This window comes from Cyanistes caeruleus, chromosome 3 (genome assembly GCF_971803275.1).
Source record: "Cyanistes caeruleus chromosome 3, bCyaCae1.hap1.1, whole genome shotgun sequence".
NCBI lineage: Eukaryota > Metazoa > Chordata > Aves > Passeriformes > Paridae > Cyanistes > Cyanistes caeruleus.
This window is the reverse complement of record NC_141703.1, coordinates 36,297,352-36,313,732: the sequence shown is the minus strand read 5'-3', so window position 1 is coordinate 36,313,732 and position 16,381 is coordinate 36,297,352. Positions and strand designations below refer to the sequence as shown.

Here is a 16,381-nt window from a genome sequence, read left to right as displayed (position 1 = left end):
ATGAAGCAGTCACTGTAATTTGAATCACACTCAAGCATGACTTTTCAAGAGACTTGAGAGAGGAATTCTGGGACAGAACAAAGCAGGGCTTGCCCAAGACATGCTTTGGTTTGTCTTATTAAGTGTACAGAATGTTTTTTATACACTTTCATCTTATTTTTGACATGTCAGTTAAAGGTAAGTTGAATTTTTCCCTTAGGACACTCATCCCTTTGAGGCAATGTCTTCTGTCTTCTGAACCACAGAAAAGGAAAATGTGGCATAATAGAAACTAGCTTATATTGAGACCCAATTGAGAAGAAAAAGAAAATAATACTCGTGAGCAACTTATTTATTCCATGAGAAGCAAAATGTATAAACAAACCTAGTAGACTCCCATTCCTCCCAAAAATTCCTACTGAATTTCTTGTTAAAGATCATTGAAACTGTTAAATGGTTGATGTTTTAAATGAGAAATCTCTAATTTGATATCATTATACAAGTCAGTGCATTACTAATGCTCTAGTGGACATTTGGGTTGCTGAGTGGGAGAAAGCTGGCAGAATGGTCTTTACCATGGGGAAATGCAAACACGAAAGATGACAAAGCTGAGGAAAAAAGTGAAGACACTATTACAAAACTCCTTTTTCACTGTAACTTTCTGGTTTGGTACCTTTACTGTGAACAAGTTAGTAAATAGTTTATTAGCAAGGCACAAATTTAATGTTCAGTACAATGAAATCTATAGCTTCATCAAAACTCTTAAAAGTACATTTATAGGTATCTGCAAATTAGAATGGTACAAATAAGGCATACATGGCTTACCTCTCAATTAACGTGTACATCTTGAGTTATTTTAACAAATTCTTTTCAACTATGTCTGTTCCCATTCCCCTTTTTAAAATGTATTGTTTGAAAACCATGAAGGTAAAAATAGATTAAAATCCTAAAAACATCTCTTAGATAGAAGAAAAAGAATCCAAGCTGTAGATATCTCAGTACTGCAGCTAATGTCTTATTAAGAGCCGTTTGTATGTAAGACATAGGTTGAAGAACCTAACAGAATATCACCAAGGCATGTTTAATTTTCTTAAAAAATGGGATAAAAAATATAGTGTAACACTGTCTTATGAGAAAATGAATGGATGGCACACCACAGCATTTGCTTATTATTTTAAGAAGCAATGTACAACTTCATTATGCTGTACCAAGAATGGTAGCAGTTCATATTAATGTCAGCTAAGATGAATCCTTGAAGTTTACAAAACTTCTAACTGTGAAATTCAGAAATAAGTCTATAAGATACCTCATGCATAAAATGTCACCTTTAAAATATCACACTGAAATAAAATATTTGCTCACAGAATAAACTCCACAGTAAAAAGCAGGAACTTATTTTCATTAAACATCTTAGTTAAAGATTTTCTTAGATGATATTTATCTTTAGAAACTTTTTGATCAATTCAAGCAGGCAACAGACTCTAACAACTGATATTTCGAAAATCTGGAAAATATATTACTATTTCAAATATTAATTAAATATAGATATAGTAAAAGTTTTCATATTAATACTAATATTTCTTATTATGATAGAAAATGAAAATGGAGATCACAGCATAAAATTATGTATTTTTTGTAATTTTTTCTTATTCTTGTTTACATGCCTTATCAACATTTTAAAGGATAGTAGCTTGCTTCAGCAAGAATAAAAATAGTAATTAGATCAAATGAAAACAGAAGTAGTATTATCCAAAGAAAGTGTCACCAGGGTTCCCATTCTTAGATCTTAATTTCTTGGCTTAAAGCTGCGGGAATTCCCATAGCTGTTCCAAAATTTGAACCCAAGAAGAAATAGCAAAACACAGATTTTTAAATTGTAATATTATTTACTTATAATATTATATAATTATAATTATAATTATAATATAATAATTATAATTATAATATTATAATAATATAATATTTAATTTGTAATATTATTTTCTTCTTGATCATCATCAAAAATAAAAGGAGTTCCTTATTTTTTGTTTTTCTTGCATTCATCTAGCTGCTACAAAAGAGAAAGTTCATTCAGCAAAATGCAAATCTCTTTAGAGAAGCCAAATTTTTTTGCAGTCTGTAAAAAAAATAAGCATTTTTAAGTAGCAGTTCATTTCAGATTTTTGACTTCAATATTACATGAACTGTGCCTTGAAAATGTGTATTTCTTTCAGGTGTCTGAAAAAGAAGCCTACGTTGGCCAGATATTTATGAGGTAAAATGAATCTGACCCAGACTTCTTTTACTTGAAATTGATCTATCAGATCATGAATACTATTAGATTTTTTTTAGCTTTTTAAAAAGAATGGCATATTTTTACCTGTCAATTCTGTTCTGGCTTTTTTGCTTCTACGCTTACTAGAGCACTGTGTGTTACTCTGTTCCCACATCTCTTCAACATTTAATTTATTTTATTCCTCTTTTTACTGATATTTGATAGGTGACTTCCAGTTAGCCCCAGGGAAGTAGGGGGAGGAATAAGAGGAAAATGGTTTCTATTGCCCAAGGCTCAAAATTCTTGTATTGATGTCCCATATTTGATGTTCTACTAATTTGTATTGGAACCTACAATATATATTTATACACATGTTCTAGAAAACTTCTTCTGACAGATCTCACAAAAAATATTTGAGTAGATATCAGGTGTAATACATATCCAGGTATTTACTGAGTTTAAGTAATAGCTGAGTAGCAGGGAAAAGGCTGAAATAAAAATAAGTTTGAATGTATTTAGTTTTTCCTAAGTTTAAGCACTGAAATATTTTTTCACATAATGTCTAAACAAAAGGAACCACTTTGTTGGTTTTGTCTGAAATACAGTTAGTTTCCTTCCCATTACCTCTCAGAGGTCTGTGTTTTGGATTTTTTCTGGAAATAGTGTTAATAATAAAGAGATTTTTTTTATTTCTGAGCAGGGCTTACACAGAGCCAAGGCCTTTTCTGCTTCTTGTAGTGACACCCTGAAAAGGAGGCTGAGGGGACACAGGAGGTTGGAGGAGACACAGCTGGGACAGGTGACCCCGACTGACCAAAGGGATTTTCCAGACCGTGTGACATCGTGCTCAGTGTAAAAACCGGGAGGAAGAAGGAGAAAGGGGTACACATTTGTAGTGATGTATTTGTCTTCCAAAGTAATTGTTCCATGTGATGGAGCCCTGCTCTCCTGTAGATGGCTGAACACCTGCCTGCCCATGGGAAGCAGTGATTCAAATTCCTTGTTTTGATTTGCTTGCATGTGCAGCTTTTGCTTTTCCTGTTAAACTGCTTTTACCTTTCCAATTCCCTCCCTGATCCTGCTGGTGGGGGACAGGGTGAGTGGCTGTGTGGTGCTTGGTTGCTGGCTTATGTTGCTGCATTACAGCTTTCCATCACCCACTGTTGAAATAGATTAATATTTGATTATGAACATATGTACTCAAGGAAATCACAGACAGGGAAAGAACCCTTCTAACTAGTAATTCACTCTGATTCCGTGACACTGAAATATTACTTCCTACAATGTCTCTTGTCCAGATGAGCTTTAAGTGCCTTATATGATTTGGCTGCCACACTTTCCTTAGCCATCATTTTGGCAAAGTAATCACATTTCATTGCCAGAAAGTTTATACAGACGTTCAAACGAAACATCCCTCCTGAATTTTAATTCTTACGATCTTATATCACTGATAATTTGAAATAACACTTGCTCTGTTGGTGGTGTATGTAGCTGTACATGGCAATATCCCCTATTTTACAAACTGAAAAGCTAATTATGTGTATAATGCTCAAGTGAATTAATCACTGTTTAATTCCTAAACTAATTTTTTCTTGGAACTGTGGCTCAGAGTCAAGATTTCAGCAGGAATGTCTGCATTAGCTGGTGGAGTGAAACAAGGGGCACAAGCACACACAGCAAAAACATTGATGTTGAGGATCTGATGTTCACAGTGAATTTGTTCTAAAGCATAACTCCAGAATTACTGTTATGTAGACTCAAATGTCTTGACAGTACTTCTATCTTCCCATCCAAAGTTATGTGAAAGAAACCCCTTTTTGTGTTCTGACACTGCTCCCCTATGCGAATCAGAGAGCGGGGATCAGACAAATACTACTTCCAAAGTACATTCATGTCTAATCTAAAACTGCCATGTAGATGCAGCTAGTTCCAAAGTACCTACATCTTCATTTAGTGACTGCCACAAAACTATACATGACAAATGAGATCAAATGTTTGGGCTCATGTATGACTCATCTCTGCATCTCTAAAGGCTTGTCATGATGCATTGTGGCCAGTGGAAAGGCCAAATTCCAACTGAAGTTACAATTCAGTATCCCAAAGGCTTTTTCATATTATATTTTGCAAGGTTTTTTTCTATTTGATATCCTCACTATAGGTTATATTTTCTTATATATTATATATATTATATATATTCTTAACCATATCCAGTTACAATGTCTCTGTTCTGAACATCATATAAGGTGCAATTATTTCTTAATACTCATAAAGATAATTAGCCATTGAAACAATGTAGCTAAGTGATGAATTCTCTAAAATGTAAAGTTTTAAAATTGAGAATAGATTTATTTGTCAAATACAGAGCCTTACTCATATTAAAGTTATATAGACATCACTTTTTAAAATTCTGTGGTCTGTGTTATGCAGGAGGTCAGACTAGATGATCGTTATAGTTCCTGCTGATCTTAAAATTTATGGAACTGTGAAACATTTTGATATTTTATGTGCATATTACTAATCTCTTCCCTTGGAGGTTTTCATAACACCTCCCAAATGAATTTAGTATTATCTCTGAATTTAATTTACATGCTGTAAATTCTGCTGAATATATTGCCGTTTATCAGTGCACTGTTTGCAGTCCTTCAGCAAGTTTTCATTCTGTGTGACAGTGTTCATATCCATGCCAATTTGAATTAATTTTATGAGCAGGATTTCGTTTGACGCTATATCAAATGCTTTAATAAAAGCTAGATATATCACATCTACTTCATTCCCCTCATCAACTGGTTTCATCACTTTATCAAAACAAGCTATTCATGTTTGTCTGGAATGATTTGTACCTTGCTAATCTATTTCTAATTTTGATCGTGGATCACCAGGCAAAAGGTGCTAAAGGGTATTATAGATGCTTTCTTTACAAACTAAAAAATTGTAAAAGGAGATGAACGAAAATTCTGAATTTGGAATACATTCATATATTCTGTCTACTCACCTCCCACAGCTGAAAAACATGCATATGTCTGTGAGTTCTGAAGATCCTCAGAAATGGTCATTGTCAATAAAAGTGGTCAGAGATCTATCTCAATTTGGTTTGTTTGATAAAATGGTATGAATAATATATATATATATATATATATATATATATATTTTACATTGTGCACAAATAAATAGTTATGGGGTTAGTATTAAATATGTCTGCCTTTTGAAAATATTTTGAATCATAAATTCCATCTTTCACATCCCTGAATGAACAACAAACCAGACTACTGGGGTCTCCAAGATTCACTGCCTATCTCCCAGGCCCTGAAACTAACTGTATAAAAACTTTTACTAAGAATGTATAGATAGAAAAAGATAAACATCTCTCACACATCTTCATTTAGAAGATGAAAATAAAAAAATAAAAAAAAATTACAGTACCTCTGCTAGAAGTCAGACATCTAAATCTGGATTCTTCCAATCCCTCACAGTCATGCAGGGTGAAATCTGAGAATAAGTTAGTTTAGGATGAGTCTTTGTTGAAGACTGTTCTGCTGCACTCTGAGGAAAAAAAAAACCCCAAAACATTAAATTTGGGGCCCTTTGATAATCTGAATTCCATGCCAGTATACAGGTACATAAATGTTCTGTCTTCAAAAAGTTATGTCCCTGAAAAGAACATACTGTCAAAAATCTATGCTCAAGAATTCATTAAAATGCCTATTAACAGCTCGGTAAGTAATAATTTTATTCTAATTGTTCATGCAAATATTTATAAAAACAATGGCTGTTGGCAGCTCTGATGGTGTGTCAATTTTCTGAAATGGGTTGTTGTACAAAGGCACTTCCAAAAATTCCTTGAGACTGTAAATTAAAATTTATTAATGGGAACAAAAGAAATCTTGGAATAAAAATAGATATTAAGTCAGGAGCTTCTGTATTTATTTGAAATGACTGTATTCTTCTTAGAGTCAAACCAAGATATTTGTTCTTATCTCCCCTCCCTTGCAAGGATATACATTATAGTTATGATATCAAGCTCTTGCTTCTTCACAAGAAGTTTTGAGAGGAAGCTCAACATAATATGAGAGAATTTACTTCCTTATTTAGTTCATTATCATCTAGTAAAAGATAATGTCTTGGACTGAAATATGGGATTTTATAAACTATCTTATAAATCATGAGTTCTCATAGATCGTAAGTGCCACAAGTAAGATTTTTCAGCAATTTAAAAATAAGTGACCCTGCATTTCCTACTTTGGTTTAGGCTGTTGTAGACTACTTTATTGAGAAAAATAATTGAATTTCTTAAATAGTCTTTAAATGCAATTATTAAATGCATTCCAAAAGTTTCATGCTTTTTTTACCTAATAGTGATATAGGAACATTTTCACATTCTAAAAATAACTTTCAGTTACTTTGCTTTTATTAGAGATTTTCTCATTAAGTCACTCTGATATCCCAACATAATCTTTTCGCTTCCTTGGCCTTTCTCATCTCTGCCTCATTTGCTTAGTTCCCTTGGCTGCTTCCCTGCAAGATCTGTTGATCATGTACCTAAACTCCTCCATGGCCCATCCATTCTTCAGGCTGTTCAGCAACACACAGAAAGAAATACCCAAGTAAACCAGTGAACTGAATTTTCATTTTCTGTTTCTATTAATAGAAGAGCAGCCAAAATAAGAATCTGTTTGGTGATGGATTCTTAGGTCTTCAATATTCCAGGAAAAAAAGATAGGAAATTAAATTTCTGAAGTAATTTTTTTCTGCCCAGTTTGCATCTATTTCAGGGAGGCTATTACTGTATGTAAGCACACTTCCAGGAACAGGATAATGTGATATTTTGCACATTATAAGTTTCTACTGGGTTCAGATCAGTAAATATCTAGATGAATATTCCCTCTGGCTTGCTATTTATTTCTGTAATAGTAATGGGAAAATTATATTGTTTCCAGGGATTCAAGAACAGATCCTTTGTATAAGGAAATTAAACAGGAAAACATTATTTAAGAAATTATTGGGTGTGCTCTTCACAAAAGCTACTTAAATCTTAAATTTATTTGAGTGACCATTAAGATGTAGCTAGACACTGCTGATGTGCCCCAGTACATTTTTGTACAGCAATTCTCTGTCCTGTGTTTTCATCCCATGCTCTTCCAAAATAAAAAGGAACTAAGGGGATTTGATTACTGCAATAAGTCTAAGCTTTCTTGGAATTCACAGGTTTAATATTTAAAATTATAAATACTTTGTTAGTAATCTTGTGTGCTTGAGGGGAGTGTGTGTGTCTATACAAAAATATGTACACCCCTGTGACAAATTAGCCATCTGTTTTAGCATTTATTTGTGTCATGAGACAAAACTTCACATCTCAAAATAGACAAAACTGATTCTTCTCCCACTATCTTCTACATTTTACCAGAAAAGTTGAGGGGAAATATTTTCAAAGCAAAATAAATACATTAGCATAACCACTCTTGCAAATTCTGTTCTATTTATTTGCAGTCATATGCAAACTATAGACAGAAAGGATAAATAGTTTCAGAAGTAACTGCCTAATCTGAATGTGTACCATGTTCTGCAGATCTTTGCTCACACTGTCATTTTTGTTCACATATTTGGCACTAGAACTTGCAAGAAGTTTCTGCAGAGCGGGTCATTTTTGCAATGTCATACTGCCTCAGAGAAAAAAAAAAAAAAAAGTCCAGAGGAATAGTAACTTTGTAAGGGTTGATAAAGATGATAATATATGCAGTGCTTCTAAGTATCATGGATACAATGTAGGAAGAAGGGGAAAGCAGATGATAGCATGTGCTGAAGAGGTTTTTATCCAACTGTGTAATTTCTTGATATATATTATTAACAGGTTGTTACAACCATGCATTATTTTAAAGATATATGTCATTCAATGAAACTATACTATAAAATATAAATTTCACTGAAGAAAATTCATCGACATCTGCAAGTTTCACAAGGAAGCAACCAGCCATGAGTTATCTATGAAATGGTGGTTGCCAACATTTGTAGACATCTGCAGCATATGAGAGCAGCCATCTCTACCTCACACAGTATCATTAAATTTGAAGATCAGTGTGTGCTATAGGACTATGCTCTATGGGTTGCTTTATGTAAATTGAGGCCATCTTAACTAGCATAACTTCAAGGGAGAAATACAAAAATAGGGAAATGCCATATGCATTCACAAATGAGCATGCAGGTTAAAGATTATGAGTAAGAATGCAGCTTGCAGTTTTTTTGATTGCATTTGGCTGTAGAATCTTCTTTTTGAGTTTTATTTTGAGGGCGGGGCATATTAGGTTGTTTGATTTTCAGTTTGAGATAAAAGCTGAGCAGAGAGAATGTCTGGTAATTTTTATACTCTTATAAATCTTTTTTTCTGAATTGGCTCTGTATCTATATATTGGGGTTTTTATGAGACTTTCTTTCCAAACACCATTTATTTTTAAATAGAAACTTGTGTTTGTCATCTAGTTGTCCAGGATCTTTTCCTATTACCTCCTTAAATAAGTCCTTAGACATTACAGAACCAGTTCTGGGAAAGCTTTCTCAGCAGAGTTTTCCTTCAGGTGAGGTTTGTTTGCTTCCATTTTAGAACACTTCCTGCAAAAAGTCTTTCTTTTCCCTACACCTGCCCACTTAGTAGATGACTGGTACCTGTGAGCTGTTGCATTCTCAGAACACAAGTTCTTCCTCTCACTCTGAACTGTGAAATTATCTGAGATGACAACTTAATAGGACCAGCATCTTAAAACCCTTTAATCCTATTTTGGTAGCTGGGTGACAAGTTCCTTTTTGCATGCACTTTCAGCATCTCTATTAAAATTACATTATTAGGACTCCTCTGTATAACAATAATCCCAAACTGGTATAGCTGAGAATGGCTGGAATCCTCTGTACTATGTGTGTTTAAGTTTATTCCCTTGTGGAATGATATCTTACTACCAAAAATGTATGTGAAGGAAGGGATAAGCTATCAGCTAGTCTCGAAAGGTATCCCATGTACCTGAGCTTGTTTCCGTGGTGTAAGGAAGAGGTTTGTCAGCAGATGATAAGGTAGCATGAGCAGAGAAAATTATGCAGACAACGTGAGGTACCATCCTGCTTGTCCTTCCTACTAGGCATTCATTTCCAAAGTGGATTTCTTCAGAGCTGTTTCAGCATGGCACTCAGTTCTGTTAAGAGGTGCTTTCCTTCAAATTCCTGGAATTTCCTTGTTGTGATTTCAGTCAGAAGTGGGAATGCTACTAATCCCATGGCACAGAAGCCAGCAGAGGTAAGATCAAGTCTAGGTTATTCACATATTAGCTGGGGTATCAAAACAAATGGCAGAATGAGGAGAGTAAGGAGAAGTAAAATTATCCACTCTCTTCTTCTCCCTTGCCAATGCAAGGAGAAAAGGGGCAAAAAAAGAAAGCTGTGAAAGATAGGTCATCCTCTTCAGCCTGCTCCTGGGACAGAGCTGCTGTGTGCTGCCCTCTCCTCTTCCAAACTCTCAGTTTTGCCTGGCCCCAGGATTAGAAGAGAGCCCCTCACAACCAGAGCTTCTATTGGAAACAGAAGTTCCATCTGCTGAGGGTTTATGGGACTGGACCCATAATTTGCTCAATTACTAGTGTAAAGAAAACCATAGGGAACCTGAGTAACAGCAGCTCCTAACCAAGCACATTTGCACTTCATCTGAAACTTGGTATGATTTATCAGGATCACACCCCCTCCTTCTCCAGGATCTAAAGCAATTTGTGAAGCTTAAATCAACTATTAAATGTATAACTAGGAGATAAAATCACAAACCCAGATCTAATTGGTATAGCTTAAATTAAGTTTTACATTTATTGCTGGGAGATAAAATTTGGGTAGAATAACTATTACAACAGAATTAAGTAAAAGAAAATAGGTATGGTGTGGGACCTATGGCAACTTTTATTTGAAACACATGTCTGATGGAGGCAGCAGTCTGCAGAAAACATCTGATACTACTACACTGTAATGGCCATTTGCTAGACCAACACCCTTCTGAGCAGTAAGGCAAAAAAAAGAAAAAAAGTCTTAAACACAGTGTTGGTTTTGGAAGATATATAAGAACATAGGAAGTTCATTCAATAATACAGGCAGGTTATGTGTACAGCAATAATCAATCTCCCAAGGAAGATTTTTTTTATGAGCAAATTTCTTAAGGTTTAAAAGTACATTCTAACACAAACTGAACAACTGGGACAGATAAACTGGTGAAGATAATTACAGAATACTATTATCCAAGGAGACTGAGAGTAAAAAAGAAAACTGATAAAATTAAATTTAAAACAGTGTAGTTTGTTTTTATTTTCAGTGTAACAGACCTTGCCTTAGGTTTTTCATGTTCTCATTTTCAAGTATGTCCTTTCATCTCCTTTTGCAGTTTTATAATAGCAAATATCGAATCACATTTGTCTATCAGTTATTCTTATTGAAAAGTTCAACAGTTCTGTTCAATGGATGCAATTTGTTTGTTTCAGAATTAGAGAATAGTCTAGGTTGCTAGGGCCCTCTGGACATCACTAGTGTAGTGTTGGCTGAAAGGAAAGCATATTATTTAGAGTTTAGTGATGTTACTCAGGGTCTTATCAAGGAAAATATTCAATTTCCTCAAAGAGACAGCCTTCCTCATCAAGCTGCATTCAACTTATTCCATTGCTTGACCAATGTGAAGTTTTTTTCCACACACTTAAAAGGAAATTCCTTTGCTGCAGCTTGTGTCCTGTGTCTTTCCTCCTTACAGTGTGCCCTAAAAAGAGTATGGCCTTGACTCCTCTATGACCACTAATTAAGGTAGTTGAAGACCTTGATTAGATGCTTTCTCCTAATCTTCTTTTGATTAAATTTTAGCACAAATTTTATTAAATCTTAAATGTAACCATTTTTTTGTCACCCAAAACTTGCAGAAGCCTGAAGGAGATCATGCCTATAAGAAGAAAAGAGACAATAAAAGTTGAAGCAACAATTTCCACTGATTTCCTTCACTTGTAATAAGAAATTAAAAAATAATAAATTTCTTCTTATGTTGTGCCAGACCTTTCCAAGCAAACCTGCCAGGAAATTTCCTTTCTTAGTCCTCTAAAGCAAGGTGAAATATTAATGTGAACAGAAGTGTTCTGAGGAGAAAGGCATAGGAGATAGGCTCAGGCACAAAAACACTCAAAATTTCTCAGTTCTTCACACAAATGAGAACAGCTCTTAAGTGAGCACTTGCTGGAAAACAGCACTCTTACCTGCACAGGAGAGTTCAGGCACAACAGATCATACAAAGAACTCTGGCTAAAAATCTCCAGCTTGAGTTGCTCTGTTTAATAAAGATTATGACTGTTCAGTGACCTCTGTCACTGAGTATTTCTTATCCCCATATTTCCCAACAGACCTATAACTGTTTGCACTTGTGCAAATACTTTCTGATTCCTGACAGATCCCACTCAAAGTTTGGCATAGTTAATATTTTTAACCTCTTTTTTTGTTGTTTTTAATCAACCTTTGCTTTTTCTACTGGTTCAGGTATTCTTCATTTTAACAATTGATCATAATTTAGTCCAAGAGCTCAAAGGGATTTCCAGAAGACAATTTTAATTATACCTTTCTCTCTTTTCAATGAGACAGGTTCAGATAACCAGAATATCCTCCATATGGAAGAGATGGAGATATACCAAAAACAGGTAAAGTGAGCTGAGCTTAAACCTAGTTTTAGGATTAGCCTTTGCCACCCTTATTTCCATTAAGAGGCTTCCAAAAGAGGTTTGTAGGAGAGGAAGATGTTAATCTCCTGAGCTGAAGCAAATAACTGCAGCAATTCTTGTGAATGACAGCCACTTCCAGACACTTGCTGCATGGCATCTGGAGCAGGTTATCACCAGAGACAAAGAAATAAAATGTGGGTGTTCTGCATTTCAAAGCCACATTCCTGGGCCAAAGCCTAATTTTTAATGCCCTTTTCATCTCCCTTTAATGGCTCTACCTGACAAACCTTCACTTCTCAGTAATGGATATTCTGTGCCCATATCATCATTACTTATCTGCCCCGTGTACCTGTAGACAGGTACATTAAATCAGTCAGTTCATTTGATTTAGCCTCTACAGCTTTTCTAAGTTGTTGTTTAGCCCCAGTCAGCAACCAAGCCCTAAAAAGCCACCCACCCTCCCACCAGCAGGATCAGGGAGACAATCAGAGGTGTAAAAGATGGAAAACCCTGGGGATGAGATGAAGACTGTTTAATGGGGAAAGCAAAAACGCCACATACAAGCAAAACAAAATGAGAAATTAATTCTCTGTTTCCCATGGGCAGGCAGGTGTTCAGAGAGCAGGGTCCCATCACATGTAATGGTGACTTGGGAAGACAAACACCATCACTAGAAATGTCCCCCCCCTTCCTCCTTCTTCTCCCCCACACTTTATACACTGAGCACGATGTCACACGGTCTGGAATATCCCTTTGGTAATTTTGGGTCACCTGTCCTGGCTGTGTCTCCTCCCAGCCTCCCATGTACCCCCAGTTTCCTCACCAACGTGGCAGTACGAGGAGCAGAAAAGGCCTTGGCTCAGTGTAAGCCCTGCTCAGCAATAACAAAAACATCTCTGTATCATCACCCCTGTGTTCAGCACAAATCAAAAACACAGCCCCACACCAGCCACTGTGAAGAAAATCAGCTTTACCCCACCCGAAACCAGCGCCACATTGGAAAACAGAGAGTCAAAGGGAAACACTGAAAAACATCTTTAAAATAAAACATTATGTATGCACTCAAAATTACACCTTGTAAAAGAGAGTATTATCAAGTTGTATACTGACATGTACAGCAGTGTATATAAATTCCATCAAAGTCAGACTGTTTTCTCTCAGGATTGGAAACAATAATCCATATATTAAAATTAAATAAATAAATAAATAATAAGAACCTTCCCTTCCCCACCAAAATATTTTAAAAAAGGCAACCTCTTAACCTCTTCATTGTGTCTTTGACAATATTTGCTGACCATTCATTTCTTTCTAGGTCTAAAATATTTATCCCCATGATTTCAAATAGAAGGGCTGAAAGGAAAAAGTTATGCCCCCAGTCCCTCTCTACAAATTCACTTTTGAAGCTAAATACTTATGCTTCAGAACAAGAAATTCACAAATCAAACAGGTCTAGTCCAAAGTACAAAGCTTGTGGCAATGGAAGAAATTTAAGTTCTGATTAGCTGATGCAAGTGAGTACACTTCTGCTGAATCCCACAGAAGTGTATGCATTACCATTAGCAACAGTAATATTGCTAAAATCATTTTTTTTTCCTTTGTTATCCACAGGAGAAAAATACATACTACTTCAGTCAAGGTGCTTCATGAGCTCCCTGTTTAATTTTTCCTCTTCCATGAGTTCTTATTAGCTTGCAAAGCCTTTGACTCAGACTCAAGTACTGCATTAAACTGGAATATCACAATATACAGCAAGTAATACTCAGGCTTTCCCCTCGTTTGACCACAGAATGAGACGAGTTTAGCTTAGATACACTTCTAGAAAATAATACCATTTCAAATGTGCAGGTTCAAAAGCCTAGAAAACCTCACATAAAAATAAAACTATTCCTCCTCAGAAATATATTTCTGAGGAATTAATGTTTGGATATATAGCCAAGTACCATTTCATCTCCTTCGCCATCTACATGGTCTGAGTTTTGGGTCAACAATTATTTAATAGGCTGTTTTGAACACTGGTAGGTGGGAGTGTTAATTGTGCTATTGTTTCTCTATAAGAGTCATCTCTTACTTATTATTTTTTTTTTTCATGAGAGGGACTTATAAGCAAGATACAGTTTTAGAATTTTACTAGTAAACCACCTTTATATTTTTCACTTAACTTCTTATTTGGCTTGAGCAATTTTTCCTCTTCATTTTATTATTAAATAACAAAGCAATTTAAAGCAAATTGTTTCCTTACCTTTCTTAAAACTAAAAATAAACAAGTAACAAGAACTTTGTGTACTATGATATCTGATTTTCAAGATAAAAATATTTCTTTTAAATTTTGTTTCTTGTCAGGATTACAGTGGGAAGTGATTACAACAGGAAATTTAGGAGAACCCTGATAATATGACAAACTAAAATGAATAATTGAACCAGGTTTTAAAAGTCTCTTTGGGGGGATAGAAAAGGGGAAAAACTATCAGAAATATTTATACCAGTAGACAATTATAACAAAAATTCTATGTATTATAATGATAATTCTGTGGATGGGGTTAGATACATGTAGCAGCCTTAATGAATCTAAATATTCTATTCACTAGATTCCATTTTTAAAAAAAATAGACAAAATGAAAGTTATGTTTCTCTCAGGATTAAAAAATAAATTTAAAAAATCAGACACATAAGCATATATCTACACATTTGACTTATCTAAGTTAAAAAGAACTGAGTAGACTGAGTGGTACTTAATATACAGTAGGTGAGTTACCTGTAGCTATTGAAAGACAGCATAGGAAGGGTTGTCTACAAGAATTTATGTAGAAAGACTATTTCAGGATAACAATTTCAGTGGAATTAAAATGTAAGGAATAAAAGCAGCATAGGAAAAAATTGAATATGGGATTTTTCAGGATTTTTGTTTGTCTTTCAGTTGGTTTTCTTGGTTTGGGGTTTTTTTTGGCTTAACAAGAAGATAACTTTTCAAGGTAAAATTTCTTCAATGGGGGAATAAATGTAATTTAATAAATACCAGGAATGAAACACCAAGCTCTAAATAATAAACTTTTCCTTTACTTTTGTCCAATATCAGGGGAGAGGAAGGAGCAAGGTATTTATTATTATAAAATAATGGAAATAAAATTAAGAGAAAGAATCAATCATGATGGAAAAATAATAAATTGATATGAAATAAGCAAGGAAGTCTTTTGCAGAACTAATGGAAATAGTTTGACATATTGAGAGGAGAAGAAGCAGATGAGCCACACAGAATGAGATATATATGGATTCTATTACGGAGTTAAACACATTTTATAACAGCATATTTACAAAACGCATTTTGCCTGAATTTTCACTAAATTGTTTCTCAATTCTGATGTCTCTCAGAGGAATTAAATTAATTTTATTCTATCCACACTGTTCACAGAATATGGAAACAACTTGTCCATGTAGAATGATTCACTGATTTGAATCAAGTATTCTTAATTTATCATTCATAATTCAGCCAGCAATAATTCAAATTTCCTTGGAACAGAAATTGATTGAACGATGGTAAACAGGAGCAGAATATATTGCAAAACAGAAATTTGAGAGAAAGGCTTCAGTACTGTATTCCTAATATTTATGCTGTCTTGTTCCAGTGAGTGACAGACTGTTTCCACTGAGACCCTCTGAAATGGGGAGATCAAGGCTCATCTCTGGTCTTACAACCCAGCTCTGTCTGGGGTCTAAACTATTGCAGTGACACAAGTAGTGTAGTGAGCAAATGTGCTTTCATACTTGTTATTCCTACCAAGTGAACCTAAAAATTTCTTCAGTGGTCAATTCTGCCTTTTACCAAGAGAACTAATATGAATTCTTCAAAATCTGAGTGTAAGGCCAGCTCTTCAGCTGCCATGAGACAATTATACCGTAGGATTTTGCCTCTTCTCTGCCCAGTTATGCTAATGGTATGTCCATTATTATCCATAAACTTCAGGGGTGCTGTACGGTGGTGGAACTGCATTCATTCTGAAGTTACAGCATCACAAAACTTTGTTTTGTAGGTGGCTCAGGAGGGCAGTGTGAAGAATATAGAAACTGTATATACACCATAGACTATCTGATCAGAAATGTAAAGTACACCAGTGTGATAAATTGAATCCCTCCACTAGCAAAAGAGACCAAATGGCAAAACATAGGACAAGTGCTCTTGGGCATTTTAGAAGAAAGGTGAAGTTTAATTCTACTGTTTAATTCTACTGTTGAAATTCTTCCAGAGTCCAGGCTTGCAGATGAATATGTCTGGCCATGGTCTGGTGCCTGGAATTTTCTGTGGAGGGTGAGAACTGAATGGAGCTTGCTGGGTTTTTTTATCTTATTATGTTGCTGAAGCAAGAGAGATGGTGGGACTATTTCACAACTACTATATCACCCAGAACCAGCGGCTTCTGCTTTCTGTTTCCCTGGAGAGAAAGTGTTTGATTCA

At 35.0% G+C, this 16,381-nt stretch overlaps 1 long non-coding RNA gene across 1 annotated transcript; it reads right to left on the bottom strand.

Moving 5' to 3' along the window:
• Nucleotides 1-10,130: 10,130 nt before the first annotated feature.
• LOC147654083 (uncharacterized) lies at nt 10,131-13,900 on the bottom strand. The gene is made up of 3 exons (XR_015285444.1): nt 13,558-13,900; nt 11,479-11,549; nt 10,131-11,171 (listed from the first exon to the last, which is right to left on the bottom strand). It is a non-coding gene; the product is annotated as an uncharacterized LOC147654083 (long non-coding RNA).
• Nucleotides 13,901-16,381: the final 2,481 nt, after the last annotated feature.